This window comes from Ambystoma mexicanum, chromosome 1p (genome assembly GCF_040938575.1).
Source record: "Ambystoma mexicanum isolate Mex_15411 chromosome 1p, UKY_AmexF1_1, whole genome shotgun sequence".
In the NCBI taxonomy this organism is placed as follows: domain Eukaryota; kingdom Metazoa; phylum Chordata; class Amphibia; order Caudata; family Ambystomatidae; genus Ambystoma; species Ambystoma mexicanum.
In genome coordinates, this window is record NC_090921.1 from 584,857,515 (window position 1) to 584,876,583 (window position 19,069).

Here is a 19,069-nt window from a genome sequence, read left to right on the forward strand (position 1 = left end):
TTGACCATTCATCAGAGCGCTTTAAACAAAGCCATTTTCAGCTTGTTTATCGCCTTGTACTCCCTGGCTCCATTCCCAAGCAATAAGTCAGTCACGACTGATTTACTGAAGGGAGTCTTAACCACACAAGCTATCGGCCACGGCAAGCCGACACAACGCTGCTGTCTTTTGAAGTCTCAGAGCTGCAGTGAGACCCCCAAGGAAATGCGACAGCCTGCTCCTCACTCTGCACTGTGTTCTCTCACACAATTTGTCATTTCACAGCAAGGCACTGCTCTGCACAAATCCCCAAGCTGCCACCAAATGTCTTGATATGGGCCAAATCGTCCTCGGGACCAGCCCTCGGGAGCAATAATTACCCAATTCAGCCCAAAATACAGGTTCTATTTGTGCTGAGCAGTGATCTCATGCTAGTGACAAATGACACCTTCAATAAGTTTTAGTATTTATTCTAAACAGTGAATTTCATATACATTTGGGATTCAAGTTAGAGAAGATTACAAAGCACAAAACTTAGAGAAATGCAAAATATAGAGAGAGAAACATAGAGAAACACAGTCTTACGCCCCTTCAATCAGCATTGGGAGACCCTGGGCCTCATAAGCTAGCTGTAACAAGCCCCGCTCAGAGGACAGCGCTGCTGGGTGCCGTCAGAGCTCCAAATTCCGGGCACTTGATCTTGCTCGAAATCAAGTCCACAGGACGATCTCCCACCCGAGTCATGTGAGCATGCATATTTTATAATCTCGTGCTGCCCATCCATGACGCACAGTTCCAGAACTTTCCCTGTGCAAAATATAGGCTGGCTCATGGAAAAAACCCAGCTCTGTCTCCTTCTTCTGAGCCCCTCCCTGGAGCCCATCTGCGCGGAAGCTCAGGAATGTCTTATCAGTGCCTTCCCAGAGAAAAGGAAGATTAGCTTGGGGCCATGCAGGGCTACCGTTAGTGAGGCAGAGCAAGCTCTAAAAGACATGCACTCATAGCTTAGTGTTCATAGCGCTTAAGACTGGCTATCTAAGCGCTATATAGGTGCCATAATGTTCCAAACACTCCAAAAATGTCTATTAGCTACAGAGCTAGGGCCCTCTCCCTGCCTGTCTATCAACAATGCATAATGTGACCTATCACTCATACTAGGCCTGCATATTCCTTGTAGCTCACTACTGCATAATGGAAGTGCTACAACAGACTACTGTCAGCATTTTTGGCGCATACTTTGAATACACTATTGGCTTTCAGCGGCTAATGCTGTCATCTAAAGCCCTGATTGGCAAGGTTGCAATTGTGTGTATCATTACAGCGTCATGGAAATGTCAGAAACCGACCAGTTAGCCCACATGTTGGGGCAGCTACGTTCTGAAGTACATGCAGCCAGGAAGGAGACCAACACCCTGGGGAGAGAGCTGATAGTAGCCAAAGAACGCACTGATGATTTAAGCCAGCAACTTCTCTAGTCACAAGCAGGGCATGCACCATAGCCGGGAAGCGTGCCCTCGATGCCAGCGCCATCAGCCAATCCCTTTCAGATAACCCTTCCTGGGGCATTTCCCTTGGCCCCGCCCGAACGATTTACGGGGGATCCCAAGAGGTTTGCAACGTTCATGAACCAGATCCGCCTGCACTTCCTTTGTAGTCCAGTGGCCTTTCCGAATGACCAATCACAGGTCGCTTTTGTGCTATCCTACCTGAGTGGTAGCGCCGTGGACTGGTCTGTACCCTTTGTGGCCCAAGACGATCCTTTGCTGCATGACTTCAGGGGCTTTCAGCAAGAGATGGAAAAGCTGTTCGCCCGTCGTACTCATGGGCAGGCATTAGACAACGAACTTCTGTTCCTACGCCAAGGGAATTAAGACCTATTAACATACATAACCACGTTCAATAGACTCGCAGTTGAAGCAGAATGGCCAGTGGAGAAGAGAACCACGTTATTTCATCAGGGGTTGCGGGGGGAGCTCAAGGATGTTCTCGCACAAGTAGTGAACCCCCCAAAAGACTGCTCAGAATTCATTGACCTTGTTGTTCAACTGGATCATAGGTTGCAGGACCGAAGAGCAGATCGAACCAGACTGGACCCTCGCCCTATGTATGTGCGTTCAAAGGACAATACTGCCCAAACAACGGAAGGGTCAGGAGAACCAATGCAAATCGGGGGGGTCAGATCCCCCTTGACTAAAGCGTAAAAGGATAAAAGGAGACAGCAGCAGTTATGTCTGTACTGTGGAAGGTCAGGTCATTTCCTTAAAGAGTGCCCTGTGAAGCCACCGAGGAGGACGGTAGGGGCCACGGACAAGGAAGATACCATCAAGGAATTGGAACACTCCCCAGCCCGGCAAGTGTAGGGGTCCACTTGTCGAGCGAAGAAAGTGAACTACAGACCTCCCATTTTGCACTGTGGTCTTGATCAATCACCAAAAACCATATCGGATGCACGCAGTAAGAGCGTACATAGACAGTGGAGCCATTGGGAATTACATCGACCAGGATCTTGTGGCAAAGATGGGGCTTCCGTTACGCCCCAAATCAACCACCAACACTGTTACCACTGTCGACGGCACGGAAATAGCTTCTGGTCCAGTATCCCATTGCACTGCAGCTTTAACCCTTCTGTGCCAGGATGGACACCAAGAATCTATCATTTTCGACCTCATTAAGGCACCACAGTTACCGTTGATTTTGGGAATGCCATAGTGGTAGCTCACAATCTTCGAATTGATTGGCGAGCAAAAGAATTGACTTTCCCGAGACTTGCGCCTACACATGTTATCGACAAGAGAAACAACCAATAGACACCAGAACCTCCACGCTTGCGACTGTGGCAATCGGCACCCTACCAAGTAAATACCAGGACTTTCAAGATGTCTTTCAGAAAGAACAGGCTAATACCCTGCCACCGCATAGACCATACGATTGCCAAATCGACCTGATACCCGGCGCACAAATCCCTTGTGGGCGAATTTACGCATTCACGGAACCAGAAAACCAGCACCTGAAGGCCTGTCTTGACCAATACCTGGCCAACGGGTTCATCCGTCCCTCAAAGTCTCCAGCAGCCAGTCCTCTATTCTTCGTACCGATCAAGTCAAAGATGCCCAAATCTACACAAAACTAGACCTGAGGGGGGCATATCACCTTGTTCGTGTAAAACAGGGGGACAATGGAAAACCGCTTTTTGCACCAAATACGGCTTGTACGAATATCAAGTAATGCGCTTTGGCCTTTGCAACGCACCTGCTGCATTTCAATACTTCATGAACGATGTCCTACGGGAATTGATTGATGTCTGTGCTCTAGTGTACATCGGCGATATCCTAGTATATTCTGCATCAAAGCAGGACCACGTTAAACACGTCCTATCCGTATTGGAGAAACTCCGTCAAAACCAGCTCTACGCCAAGCTTGAAAAGTGCTCATTCCACGTCTCCGAGGTGGAATTCCTGGGCTTTATTCTCAGCCCGAATGGAATCCGAATGGAAGTACACAAGGTAGATGCTATCCTGAACTGGCCATCCCCAAATTCATTCAAGGGTGTTCAAAGTATGCTGGGTTTTGCAAACTTCTACTGCCGGTTCATCCTAGGATTTTCGCAAATCGTGCATCCCATTACGTCATTACTAAGGAAAAGCAACTAAAAGTTCCAGTGGACAACCGAAGCCGAGGAGGCTTTCCAGGAACTCAAAGCAAGATTCACATCTGCCCCAATCTTACGCCACCCTCGCCCTGATCTCCCATACCTGGTGGAAACGGATGCCTCAAGCATGGCTATGGGAGCCATCCTCTCACAAAAGGACCCCGAAACGGGACAGTTACACCCTGTTGCCTTCTAGTCGCGTGAATTCACACCCCCTGAACTCAATTACGCTATCACAGACAAGGAACTCAGCCTTTGAGGCATGGCTGCACTACCTCTTGGGCGCCAGACACACAATCACCGTAACAACTGACCACCGGAACCTCCAGTATCTAAAAACGGCAAAGGCCCAATCCTCACGACAACTACATTGGGCTCTTTTTTTTGCTGAATATCACTACGTGATTACATTTCGACCAGGGGTGAAAAACGGAAAGGCCGATGCCCTTTCCCGTATGGGGGTGGAAGCAAGGGTATCAGACCCCTGACCCAATAGCAATCATCCCGAGTGACAAGCTCCTAGGAATCACAGCAACCATAACTCAGAAAGAATTACATGAAGAAATCCAAAACCTGATGAGTACGGAGCAATTACAAGTGTGGAGTGCACAAGGAGAACATTACATGATAAAAGATCACTTGCCATACTTCAGGAATCGTTTATTCTTACCAAACCAAGAACTACGAGAACAAGTCATGTCCGGTTATCATGATTCCTTGATCGAGGGCCACGCCGGAATCGCTAAAACCCTAGCCAAGGTAAAACGAAATTATTGGTGGCCCACGTGGCGTAAAGACATTATCCAATTCATCCTATCTTGTGGAGTGTGTGCTCAAAACAAGTCATCTAAGCAGAAACCGGCTGGGCTATTACAACCATTGGAAATACCACCAGCACCCTGGCACACACTGTCCCTCGATTTTATTACTGATTTACCACCCAGTCAAGGGTTTAACACTATTCTTGTGGTCGTGGACCTATTTTCAAAAATGGCACATTTCATTCCTCTTAATGGGCTCCCAAATGCTTCGTACTGCTCTATGGGTTTCCTTTAGTTTTAGTCTCAGACCGAGGTACTCAATTCGTATCTAACTCCTGGAGAAAATGCTGCTCTATGGCCCAGATCGACATCCGGCTATCCACCAGTCACCATTCCCAAACGGATGGTCAAACTGAGAGGACAAATCAGACACTCGAGTAGTATCTGCGTTGCATGTTACACCAAGCTGAAGGAAGCTGGTTCGACCTATTATGGATAGCTGAATATGCTTATAATAATTCCCTACACACCAGCACTGGACACCCTTTTATACCATGTATGGCAAGCACCCACGTACTTCTAAGTTGAACGTTCCTAAAACCCTGGAAATGCCAGCAGTCAAAACCTTGCACACAACCATTTCTCAAACCTTTAAAAGGGCAGCTGAACACCTACTTCAAGCTAAGAATCGCCAAAAGAGGTTTGCTGATCAACACCGAGCAAGGGCCCCAAACTACCAAGTGGGAGACAAAGTCTGGCTGGCGTCTAAACACGTGTCCATTAAAGGAGCCCGAACTTTCCGTCCAAGATACCTGGGTCCATTCACCATCACCTATGTGATAAATCCTGTGGCGGTCAGACTAGCTTTGCCATCAAACATGCAGATTCATCCTGTGTTCCACGTGTCTCTCCTTAAACCTGTTCAAACTGGGACCCGGGTAGCAACACCACCGCAGCCAGTAGTAGTCGCCGGGGAGCCTGAATTCAAAGTCAAGGACATCCGAGATTCAAAGTACGTCAGATCCAAATGATACTACTTAGTAGACTGGAAGGGCATGGTCCACAAAACAGGACATGGGAGCCTTGTGATTACATCCATGCACCTCGCTTGCTTACACGATTTCATCAAAACCATCCAACCTAACCAGGACCAGACAGAAGAGCCACCCTGAGAGGGGCATCGGGGGGGAGTGCTGTCATGATTCCTGCCCCTCATGTCCCCAGCCCTCCAATATGTCAGGCTGGAGCCAGGCCATGATCACCTCCATGGCCCTCAAGGGCCTCTCCATCCCTCCAAAGACTCACTTGGAGTCAGACTTGGCGCTTGTGGCACCAGACTCACTCACTCCCGTAGGATAACATTGGGGATTGGACTTGTAGTGCATTGATGGGGACAAGATGGATGCCCCCACATATTTCGGTTCCCAGAACTGCATCTGCGGTCTAGTCTTTTGGGTGTGGTTCAGCCCAGAGACACCTGGATACCCAGAGACTATTTAAGCCACACCCAGGCTGAGAAACATGCTTTGCGTTTTCTGCACCTGCAGCGTGACACTCCGCATGTTCGGATCGGTCTCCAGTAGGCCTGCATCTTTCTTCTGCGCTCAGCTCCTGCAAGAACAAGAACACTGTTAGGAACAGCCTTACCTTGCGGCGCTTCTGCCCATCATTGACCGCTCCTTCTGTTCTGCGGGCATCTTTGGCGGTGTCATTCCCATCCCGGCATGCCGCTTCCTAAGGAAAAGGGAAAAGAACAGAAAAAAGGCATTAGTAAGCATTCTGCAAATCTTCGCTTATTTTTAAATACTGTACGAGCTTCAAACGCTTACCTGAATCCCATCCACTCTGGGGTAACTCTGTCTCCGGAACTTCTCATCCATTTGCAAGAGGGAAAACACACTCCAGGTTAGCGTGGAAACATCTAGAGACGCCGCATACCGCGCTTACCCACCACATTTTTTCTTCCTAACCGGCATCCACACTGAAAACGTCGCGACACAGAAAAAGAACTCAGTTCAATGCAAATACGAAAGGGGTGCATCGCGCATCGCGCTCTCACTCACCTTCAGCACTACTCATCTCAGCAGCACGCCGCCATCCCCGGATGCCGGCCATCATCTAAGGAAGGAAAGGAACGAAGTTAGAGAACTATTCAAACGACTCATTATACTTACCTGTCGTACTCTTGCCAGTGAAGTAACTAGGCAGCAACAAGCATGCATCAATCAACGCGCCCCCTGCTCTGAAAGCAGGATGGAGAGCCCACTATCCAAGAAAACAAGGTGAGCTGTGGATCAAAGGGAAGGGTTGGACCCCAGGGAAGAAGCGGTTCAAGCACACAGAGACAATAGGGAGTTACACTCTACCAATCCTGTGTTTCAGGCCCATTGTCCAGTTGAATAGCCTCCAGGGAAGGGTTTGAGGTCGTAAGAGGTCAGAACAGGCTGAGTGACGACCCCGTGGATACCAGGTGAGCGTTACACATTCCAATGCCTTTTTTGCTGTATTCTGGCATTGTCCATTTATTATCCTTATAACGCAGAACCCGAATAATTACCAATATTGCTCCAAGGAACGTGAATATACTCGCCATCCAGTTGGGAGTCCATGAAAACAGGTATAAGAACCAAGCATCATTTCCAATACCATCTGTCTCCTCCTCCATTTTCCTGTGCAATTCTATCAACATGGTTATGGCATCCGTCAGAGTCCCGTTCTCACTGTCATGAGATGGTATGAATGTACAGCAAGAAGGGCCGACCGTGTCGCAAACACCTCTTTCCATTTCTGTAATCATGTCAAGGACATACCTGTTCTGGAGAGTCATCAACCTTATGGCCCCCAATTCTTCCTTTATGGCCTTAAATCTGTTTATAGTGGCATTGATTGTCTGTAACAGCTCCCACCTGGTAATTTGCAGCTATTTGGCAATCAATACTATTGGGAGTACAGGCATAAATATGGATGTCATTATCATAGTAGTCTTGGTGAACAACTTGTGTTCATCAGGAATGTCTTCATAAGCCTTTATTGATTTCAATGAGTAAAAATTCTCTCTTTTCATCTGCCGGCGTGCAAGTGACCTTCTTTTTCTCAAGTGTTCATCCACTTTTGGAAATCCCTCGATATTCAGGTCACTCTGGGAAATCACCAAGGCTGGAACATGGATGAGTACAACAGAACGCACTCCTCCCCAGTTCCTGGGCAACTTCATATATGCTCTGGATCCACAGGCCCAATATGGATCCATTATGAAAGCAGTCCCTCTCTTTATTCCTCTGATATCAATTATGTTCTTGCACCCTTTATTTTCCCCAGCTTGGACTTTACCATTCCTTCGAAAGCACATGGTCGCATTAATCAATGGGATTACAGCCATTGGTCCTGATTCGTCATCCACCCATGTCAGCAGTTTAGAGTTCTTGCCCATGACCTTAGGCACTCATCGTTCACTTTCAGCACCTTGTTGACTTTTTCCTTCCTTAGTAGATAAGCTGCACAGGACATTATCCCATCTTCCCATCCTTTGGTCGTAATCACTCATCCATAGATCAACAGCTGTGAGCGTTCCCAGCATTCAGTCATTCCAGCATTCCAGTCTTCTCAAATTTGTCAGAGCAATTCATCCTCTTCATTTCTTCAGCTATTAGGTTGTCTTGTCCCATTGTACAACGGCATCAATAAAAACACATTTTTCAAATCGATCACTGTGAAGAACTTAGTTTCAACTGGAATGCTAGACAATATTGTCGCAGGATTCTGAAATAATGGAAACTCTGCTTTTACAATCTGATTAAGAAGGCACAAGTCCTGAATAAATCTCCACGACCCCCCTTTAGATTTTTTAAATGGATAAACTGCAGTATTGCACGGGGACTCCGATGGCACTAGGATTCCCTTATTCATCATCGCTGAAATACTCTAAAATAAGCCTTCATCAGCTTCTCGAGACATGGGGTACTGTTTTGCTCGGGGAAAAATTGCTCCTGGCTTAAGTTTTATTGTAACCTCCCCAATTCCCTTCAATAGGTCTATGTCATATGGGCCTGTAGTCCTAAGGACACTTGGCACCTTTTCTATGTCTTCTTGAAAGAACTCTGGTCTTTGCCGCATCAGTGCCATTCGCTGTGGGACTTCCCTTTTCGCGATCTTTATCCAGTATGTAATGCTTATAAAAACCACTACCTCATTATCTATATGTTCATCTTTGACCATATCTTCATCTGTTCTGTCAGTTAATCTGTATCCCACTTCAAGAGCTATCACTGTTCTCCATGATCTGCCTTCATCATCTACTCCTTCAAGCATTGCTGTTTCCCTTCATACTATAGCTGCTTCCAGTTCTATAGGAATAGTCTGCCCTTATTCCTTATCCATAGGTACTTGTGGTCTAAATAAAAATTCATCAGGTATTCTCACAATTTCCCCTACTAATCCAGGTAACCATGTTAATGAAATGCTCACCCCATACATGAAGTCTTCTGGATCTACCGGAGCTCCTCGTAGAACCACTTGTCCTGTAAATGCGAGAATAAACTCTCCTACATTTAAATAGTGTATTCCTGGAGTGGAGCACACTATTCCTTGATCAGTGAATGAAATCGTCATGTTAAGTTTTGTCATCAAATCTCTTCCCAGAATGTTAACTGGCATTTGTCGCGAATATAACAAGGTGACAGACATGTCACAGTTCCCTATAGAAACAAATAATTTGTCAGTAAAAGGAACTAGATTCATAGCTCCATAGAACCCTTGAGCATTCATGGCAATACCTGACATTTGGTATTTTTCCTCCCTTATACAAGAGCGAGTCGCTCCAGTGTCTACAAGAAAAGAAAAAGATTTGCCTCCTATTGTCACCTTGACACTTGGTTCCTTTTGGGTGTCTGGTGATACTAATAGTACTGAACACATCAAGTCACCCGGTGAGTTGTCCTACTGAGGGTACAAATGCATCCATGTCCCCATAAAAGGGTTCCCTCTTACCACAGTGATAGCCCCTATCCAAGGGTGAGTATTTGTCCTGTTTTCGCATTCTGTTGTGTCTGCAGAGTTGCTTGTTGCGATTGCCCTTGTGGTGGGTGCATATGTACTGACCCCTTCTGATGTGCACGCTGTGCTTGCTGCACCTGTGTCTGATAGGATGTGTGATCCTGAGAATAGCCCTCTTGTGTTTGTGTACTGTACGGCGGTGGATGACCTGTCCCCCTTCTTGAACTTTGTCCATTCTGTTGCATCCTTCCTCGGCTTCCTCGGCTCCCTCCCCTGCCAGTTGCACCCCTGCCCTGCCTCCCTGGCATCCCCCACACTTGGGGACTGTTTTCTGTAGCCCTACAACCCCCTACCAGCACTTGACACCCAATGTCTGCACGTACCCTTGCACTTGCCATGAGCTGGCCGCACGTTTACCTTTGCATATTCATCTATTTATTTTCACTGTTGTTCCCATGTACTGCACTGCCCCTTCCCCCTCTCCCCTGCAATTCTTCCCCTTCCTTCTTCCCCTGCACTTGCGCGATCTCAACATCACCTGGCCTAGTAAGATCGTTGTCTCTGTCTTCCCTCTGTTCCACTCCCTTGCCTTGTCGCGCCTTGAAACACTTGTGTATAGGCGGGTTATAAATGCCATATCATATCATATATCATATATCATACATACACACACAATATGCCCTGTTATCCCACAGTTCCAACACACTGGGGGTGGCCCACTGGCAAACCCACCATTATATCAGCATTGAGCATCTGACTTCCACCCTGGGCATTTTGAAATCCACTGTGCTTTGCATCTGAAATCAATCTCCTCTTGCTCTGAAGCCTCCGGAACCCCTTCCATGTGGCCAAAACCATACCCACTTTGATCCACTGTCTGTACATTATTCACCTGTGATGCACCCGTTATTTCTTGCATTCCTACTCCTTCTCCACTTGTCAATGCTGCCCCTTGTACAGCTAATGTTGACAGTTTCTTCTGAACTAACTTGGCTTCCTCAATCTTTCTGTTCTCATCTTTCTTTCTATTCTTCTCTTGTAATAATCGGCAATGATGCACTATAGTCAATTGTATCCGAGCCCATGGCTTCGCTTCCATTCCTACTTGTTTTTTCATTTGTCTCTGCACTTGTTCTGGCAATCCCTGACACAAAATATGATAGAATAGTGCCACTGTTTTTCCCAAAGCTCACGCGTCTCAAGCTGCCTTTTCTCTTGAATATCCTGGATATAAGCAACAGGGTCTTCATCTTATTTCATTTTACGTGTCATAATTGCCCCCATATCTGATGTATCAGGATACTGGACCCTGAGAGCCCTCTAAACATCTGCCCTACAATTATTAAATGGCGCTCCGTCATGTGCTGTGTTTTGTGCTGTCACACCCGCATATCCGGCACGTCTCATAATGTCAGTTCTTTCTCCAAGAATAGCTGCCAACAGACCTTTTATGTCCCTTATGGCCAATGCATTTCCCCCTGTCATTTTTTCTTATTCTTATATCTACTTCCCATCCCCAAAGTCGAACTAGGTAACTTGCATTTTAATTTATCCTTATTCATCTGAGGCCATGGAATATATTGCAGTCTTTCTCCCACCTTCTGTAGCAAGGGGAACTGTGAGAACCCCATCCCATAATTGGACCTCATTATTTGTTTACCCAATGCAGGGGTAATCGTCCCTATTCGTCTTCGTGCTGGTAATGACCTTAACCTATTCACATAAGGTGGAGATTCTCCTCTCTCACTACACAATCATCTTTGGGGAAGTTCAGGATATGGTGTAGGATCTGTTTTTATTTTCCTTAGGATGTTCCAGATCCGACCATCTTACCTCCTTGTCCAGGTTTTGATTTCCAAAGGGGGCGCATGAACCCTCGCCTACTATCTCATGACCTGGCTCCCTTTCTTCATCTAACATTGCTCTACCCCAACTGGTCTGACTATCATTCTCCTCTTCCCTATCTAAATGTAATCTACTCAGAGACAATGCTCTTCATTCATCACCAAACATGTTTTCCTCCTCATTCTCCTCATTTCTGGTATCAGGGTCATCTGCCACTCCCCTGAGTGCCATACTCGCTATTCTGCCTTATTTGCTGATATATCTTATCAATCCTCTCTCCAATACTTTCTGCATCATTTATTTCCTCTTCTTGTGCTACTTTAGATATTTCTTGAGTCATTTCTTAAATTGGGAAAACTTTGCTTACCGTTTCCCATTGCCCCTGTATTTCATCACTTGGTCTTATTCGTTCTTTAAGAACGAGACTGGTGTTAAGATCTCACCACCTTCTATTTTACTTTATTTCTTCTTCCACTTCCCTTTGCTTTCTTGCATCTCTTCTTGCCCTCTCTTCTTCTTGCTTTCGTGCTTCCCTTCTTACTTCTTGTCTTCGTTCTTCTTCTTCTCTTCTTCTCTGTAATGTTTGTTTCTTCACTCTTTGTGTTTCTCCTTCTCGCTTCCTTTCTCTCCTATCCCTTTCTTCTATTACTTTCTTCCGACTGTCATACTTTTTTTGTTCCTCTCCCTGCTTTTCGTCTTTCTCTTGTTTTTTGCAATATATCTTTTCCTGTCATTCACTGCTTTTCCTTCCTTGCTCATACTCCCTCAACCATTTGTCTTGTTCCCTATCCTTCTTTTCTTGCTCATCTTTGTCTTCCTTTCATCTAACTTCCTCAATGTTTTTCCCATCTAACTTGAGTAGCATCTGTCCTCCCATCCATTTGCTATGTAAAAGCGTTACCTCATCGGCTCTATCCTTTTCTCCTTTCCATCAATTAATTTCTCTGTCTGTGTCTGTCGATATACTCAATCTCTTGCCTTGTTCCTCTTTATGTCATATGAATTTACACACCTCTTCCTTCTTTTTGCTCTCTTCTGGACTCATCGCTACTATAAGCGGGGGGTGCATATGTCGGGTTACTATACCCCGCTGCTGCTTTTAATTCTTTTTAAGGATACAATCCTGCCGCCTCTGCATCTAAATTCTTAGTTTCAGGCAGAGTAAGAGGAGCTGAAGGCTCGATGCCCTTCCCTTTATGCTGATTAAGCATCCACTCTTCCTGCAGTTGGTTCTCTTGATACATTTCCCAAAGTTCTAATTTGTTTACCATGTATGCAGTAAGCACATATGTGGTTATATGTTGTAATACTGCTTTTGACAAGGATCCCGCTTGTGGCCATGGCATGAACATTTTATCAGCTGCACTCTTTACCCATTTTGCATTGCACTTTTTGAGCTTGGGCGCATGTCGTGGTAATGTTTTACAAAGATGCATAAGAGGAGAGTCCTCTATAATGACAAGTCACAATTAACTGTCGATACTTACGAGATTGTTACCTTGTTATATTTAACAAATCTCTACTTATCTCAAAGCTTATTGCTCAACTCTTTCAATCTCAAAAACAATAAATATGAGCAAGTGCCATCAATCGCCACTCAATCCTCTTTTGTCTCAACAACCTATCTGTCTTCTGACTGGCACCAATTTGTTTACTACACTTAAACTCAAATCAACTTCACTTCCAACTTTCACAATTTATTACTTTTCAGAACTTCATACATAAAATAACAATCACAATAATAACACAATACACCTTAACAACTTGTGTGATCACCTTCTCTGTTCCCTATAATCATTTATAGTAAGAGGTATTTCTTCTTCGCCTCCAATTATATTACCCCGTATGGAGTTTAAGACATCATCTTCCACGGTCCTGACTGTGTGTTTTCTCTCTCTTTATATTCCGACTGGAATTTGACACTTCTTTTTCTATCTCTCTTGAAGTAGAATTACCTAGGCGTTCCTTTATCCACACAAGATTTCCTGTTAGCCACTTATTTTCATAAAATATCACAATCCCGCCCCTTTATCTTGTCATTTCCCTTAGTCTACTTACATCCGTTTAGTCGACTCAAGGCCTTCGGTATCGACTCCTCTTCCAATCCGACCACTTTGCGTTCCATCCGCGGAGCGCCTGTGGAATCCGAGCAGGAATTTCTTCAAAGAGGGGCCTGCCTACCATCTCGGTTCTTCTTGCAAGTTTCTTTTTATTAGCCACTCTCCACAGGAAACTCCACTATTTCCAAGCTAATGGTGGAGGATGCCTGATCGTCGGAATATCTGAAGTCAAACTAGTTTAGATCTGAAACCAGCCACACTGCTACCACATGAGTTTATGGCCCTTGGAATGTGCGTCTATTACTGGATGGGATATATCAGAGTAATTATGAGTCCAATAACCAGACAAACTCAAGAAGATGGAAAGTTGCCGTTTTATTATCAATTATCTAAAACAGGAAGTTTACAATGAACATCAACTGACGTACACTCATTCTCAGCGATTTCCACAAAGCATACAATGATATACTTATTTATGCATCAGAATGACTCATGCTACATGGCAATATTGAAAAACCTATCAAGGGTTGGGATTGGTTAAGGGATAGATCTAGATATACAATCATATAGGAACTAAGATTGTTATTGGTGGTCCGATATCAGGTGGACAACTTATTCCTACCTCTTCATATGTGTCATTTAAGAAAAATCAGTTACACAGTGTTTCATTGGTCTCTTAAGCTATACAGTCCTTCGTTATACAGACTAATACAATTGGTTTGGCACGCTTGTGCCATGTCTGGAACATTTGGTTCAATTAGCAGCACGTAAACCAAGACTCAGGTGCAAGTAGATAGGACATGAGGCTGCTCTACCACCCAATTAACCCAGCATCTCTCATCACCCATGCTTTCTGCCATTAAATTATCTTTGTACTAGGCCTTGCAGAGTATTCTCATCCTGGGAATGCAACAGGAGTGAAGGTATTTACTATCGTATCTGGAACTCCAAGTTCAAGCCCTATTTCCATACTTTACTCATGTGACAATATACCACGATTCTGCTAATTCTTCAAGCTTTTAAATGTTTTAAATGACTTAAGACTTGGCATCTTTTGTGTTCTTTCTTGCATCTTAACGTGAGAGGATTCATCCTCCGCACACACCTTCCTCTTCAGATTAGATAGCTGACCTCGACTTCTCGGTTCTTGACTTCAGGCCAGCCAGCCTCCCAATGCAGCTCCAATAACCTGCTATTCTACTGCGACACAGACTTTCATTTTCTCTCCATGATTCTTTGTCTTATTATTCCATGATACCAATGTGCAGTTTCTGTACAATGGCGGGTCCGCCTGCATTCCACTTATTACTTATAGCTAGCCTTTTCGATGACTAAGATCTATCTTGCATTTCAGCATCTGTACATACTTCTAATTTATGCAGCACTTTTCACTGAGTAATCTTCTTCTTTTACACTTTAAGGTTCACTTGATTCTTTACTTCATCATTTCTCCTCTAGGATCCATACATCGTGTTCATTTGGTATTTCAGGGCGTCATGCACTCTTTGTTATGACGTCATCAGTCCATTTTCTTATCTAGTTCTCATATTCCTTCAGGGAGTTCCTCTCGAGGGTACATTCGATATGATCGTCTTAATGGATATCGTCTTCCGTATACTCGCTGCAATATTGGTACAATAGCTGGTGTTCGACAGAGCACAATCTCATGGCTCCAATACAGGGGAGGAAGGGTGGGTGGGATCTCCTGCGGATATGTAAATCTGCTCCTCTACACCATATAACTGACTAAACCCTAAGACCCCTGAATTCCATGGCACCAGGTGCCCTTTGACCACCAACCCCAAAGTAACAAGTCCTGAAATGTTGAAAGAGGACGGACAGGGCATTTCGGCAAAGTGGCAATTGTGTGAATTGTATTGCAAGGTGCTGGGAGGGATGAATTATAGTTCAAAACAATGGTGGAGACCTTGGAGCCGTATGGCGCGGAGTGAGTGAGTGAAATTTGTGTGTGAAGGTTAGAGGGTTCAGGAACCTCCTTTGTGTCCGTCTTAATGCCTGCCAAGTGCACAGTATGAGTGATAAAAACAAGCTGTATAGTCGAGTATAATTAATTTGTTTTCTGACCTTCGGCGTGAGAAGATGAGCCCTGCATGCCCACGCGATGTAAGACGGATGGACTGGGCTGGGACCAATAAACTGCCATCCTTTATGGATAAAGGTGGTACCTGTATAGGGTCCATTCAATCAGCCGCACAGGTTTTTACTGTATGTATTGCATCATCTATGATGATGTTTTCCTTTATAAGATTCTGCTTGTACTACTTTTACCTAGAACGTTCTTAGCAGCAGAGTTCTTTGCTGTTGCTCTCATCTGCCTGTGAGATTAAAACATGTTATCCTTACAAGATCGACTTGGGCCTTTCTTCCCTAGAGGGTTGAATTCTCTCTGGTGTGAGCGTTCAGGGGCATGCCTTCAATTGGTGACCCAGACGTGATCCCAGTGCCCCCAGTATCTGCAGAGGCTTCCATGCTACTTCTCCAGAAGTAGCCACACCCACCTTCAGCGACCGGCCCCAAAAAGACACGTGTTCCTCTCTGCTCTTTGAATCAGGGTGCCGCTCCGAGGAGAGTGCAGGCCGGCGTTGGAACTCTGTGATGGAGGAGTTCAGGTGAGCATGGACATGTGAGTAGATTCTTGTAAGAGCTAACATGTAGGAGACAGATGCATGGGGAAGTGTGAAAGGTGTGAGTGCGTGGATCAGGATTATTTGTTGTTAAAATTCATATTATGAATGGAGTGTTTTGGTAAGGTGTTATAAGGTAAATCATTATAAGGTAAGGCAAAGGTAAGGCAAGGAGCCGCTCCTCAGAAGGGAAGGGAAGGGAAGGTGGTACCACAAGGCAATATACTATTTGAAGGAGGTATATGGAAATAAAAAGTAATGGTCTCGAATAAGTAGTAGGCCTGCAACAAGTAGTGATTGTTAGTTTAGCGTGTTGTTTTAATTTATGGTGTTTGTGTTTTCCTAGTGAAAAACAGGCATCTATATCCTTCCCCAATAGCAATCACTGTTCTCCATTGCCTGCCTTTATCCCAACCTTCAAGCATGGCCATTTCCCCTCGCACTATGTGTAGTGAAATACAAAGTGCCATATTTGCATATTAGGGCCTTAGATGGCTGCATTAAGCTAAGACTAATAGCTTATTCAAAGTATATGCTAAATGCTGAAAGTAATGTGTTGGTTAGCTCCTACATTAAGCATTAGTGAGCTACAAGGAATGTGCAGGCCTAGGAGGGGTGGAAGGTTACATTATGCATCATGCATAGAAATACAGGGCCGAGGCCCCAGTTTAGTAGCTAATAGAGACCTGTATTTGAGCGTTTGGAGCATTATAGCACCTATATAGCGCTTAGATAGCCAGTCTTTGAAGCACTATAGCCACTAGCTAGCAGAGTGCAGGCCTGGTAAAGCTTGCTCACTAGGGATTCATTGCAATGCATATTATTTCAGCTCCTCTCTTTGCCACAGTGGCTCTGCCGTGCTTTGTAAACATACCCTCTTTCTCTGAGAAGGCCTGGTACGGCCTTGCACACAACACACACTGTTAAGACATTCCTGTGCTTTCCCGGACAGGGCTCCAAGTAGGGAGGGGTAAGAGCAAGGAGCATCTCAGTGAGAGTTGGGTTTTTCCATCGGTAAACATATTCTGCATGAAGAAGGTTCTGGAACTGTGAGTCATACTGATTGACGGCACGAGAGCACAAAAGATGCAAGCACCCAGAACTGGGCGGGAGATTCATCCGCATACCAAGTGTGCCCGGAACCTGAGGAGGCCTTGTGCGTCACCTTGCAGCGTTGTTATCTGAAGGGGCTGGCAGCAGCTCGCTTAATACAAACAGGGTCTCCTAGCGCTGAAGATACTATCCAAGGGGCGTAAGACTGTGTTTCTCTAAGTTTTGTGACCTCTCTAACTGACATTTCCATCATTGCTAATGTGCTGCTATATTTACTGTTATGTTATATTATGCTATCTGTCTAATAAATGCTAGATTTATACTGAAGGTTTCATTTCTCACGCATGAGTTCATTGCTCAGCATGAGCGGACCTGTAAGTGGGTAATTTATGAAATAAGGGTTGGTCCCAAGGAGCAATTACCCCTTTTCAAGACACTATGGGTGCCTGTAATTCCAAGGGAAAAACCTGTCCCCCCTATTCGTTCATGGGTATCTGTGGCCTGAACAGTAATTCATCAGGTATTCTCATAATCTTGCCCACTAAACTGGGTAGCCACGTTAACAAAATGCGTACCCCAAAGTGAAAAACTTCGGGCTCAAATGGCATTCCCTGCAGAGCTATTTGCCCAGTAAATGCCATGATAAATTCGCCCACGTCTAAATAATCCATTCCTGGCGTTAAACACACTATACCTTTCTCATAGTTAGCTTTGTCATTAAATCTCGGCCCAGTATATTAACTGGTGTCTGTCTTGAATACAACAACGGGACAGACATATCACATTCACCTATAGAGACTGTCAATTTCTCAGTAAAAGGAACTCTACTTGTAGCTCCAGAGAACACTTGAGCATTCATGCCATTTCCAGATAACGAAAATGTTCCCTCTCGTATACATGAGCGAGTTGCCCCAGTGTCTACTAAAAAAGAAAAGGATTTGCCTCCTATGGTAACATCAACCCTTGGTTCCTCTTGAGGATTTGGTGTCACAAATAGTACTGAACACATCAACTCACCCTGTGAGCTGTACTATTGTGGGTACATACTTATTCCCGTACCTGTAAAAGGATTCCCTCCTGCGACAGTGACACCCCCTAGTCTAGAAGTCAATAGCTGTCCTGTATTTGTGCTGTGCTGTATGTGCATAAGTGCGTACTGTGACTGCCCTTGTGGCGGATTCAATGGTGCTTGCTGTGGTTGGAAAGCCTGTTGCTTTTTTGCGGTATTTGTGCTTGAAACACTGTCTGATCTTGGGAGAACCCATCCCTACTTTGTGGGATATATGCTGGAGGATAAGCTGTCCCGCCTCTTGAGAATTGCCCATTTTGCACATACGCTTGGCTCCCACATGTTCGTGTAATATGTCCTGTCATTCCACATGTCCAACACACAGGAGGGAATCTCCTAACTTGCCCTTCCTGCATGCCTTGATTACCACCTTGCATATTCTGAAACCCACCTTGGTTATTCTGAAACTTTCCCTGATTATTCTGAAAGCCTCTTCTTCCAGAGAAGCTTCCCCTGCTTCTCTGTATATATCCATTCCCTCCTTGATCCAATGGCCGTTGGTTATTCACCTGCGGCATACCTGCTGTATGTTGTAATCCGAGCCCTTCTCCGCTGGTCAACATTGCCCCTTCTATAGCATATTCTGTCAACTTCTTCTGTACTAACTTAGCTTCCTCAATCTTTCGAGCATCTTCTCTCTTTCAATTTTTCTCTTGCAACAATCGACAATGGTGCGCAATGGTCAGCTGGATTTCTAGCCATGGCTTTGCCTCCATACCCACCAGCTTCTTGAGCTGTCTCTGTACCTGGTCTGGCAATCCCTGACATAGAATATAATAGAATACAGGTATCGATTTCCCCCAAGGATCTCAAGTTTCCAAAGACTACTGTTCTTGAAGATTTTGAATGTAAGCAAGCAGATCTTCGCCCTCCTGCATCTTCCGTTCCACAATTGTGCCCATATCTGATGTATCAGGATACTGTACTTTAAGCGCTTTCCAAACTGCTACTATATAATTATTAAACACACTCCATCATGCCCTGTGTTCTGTGTTGTGACACTTGAGTATCCTCTC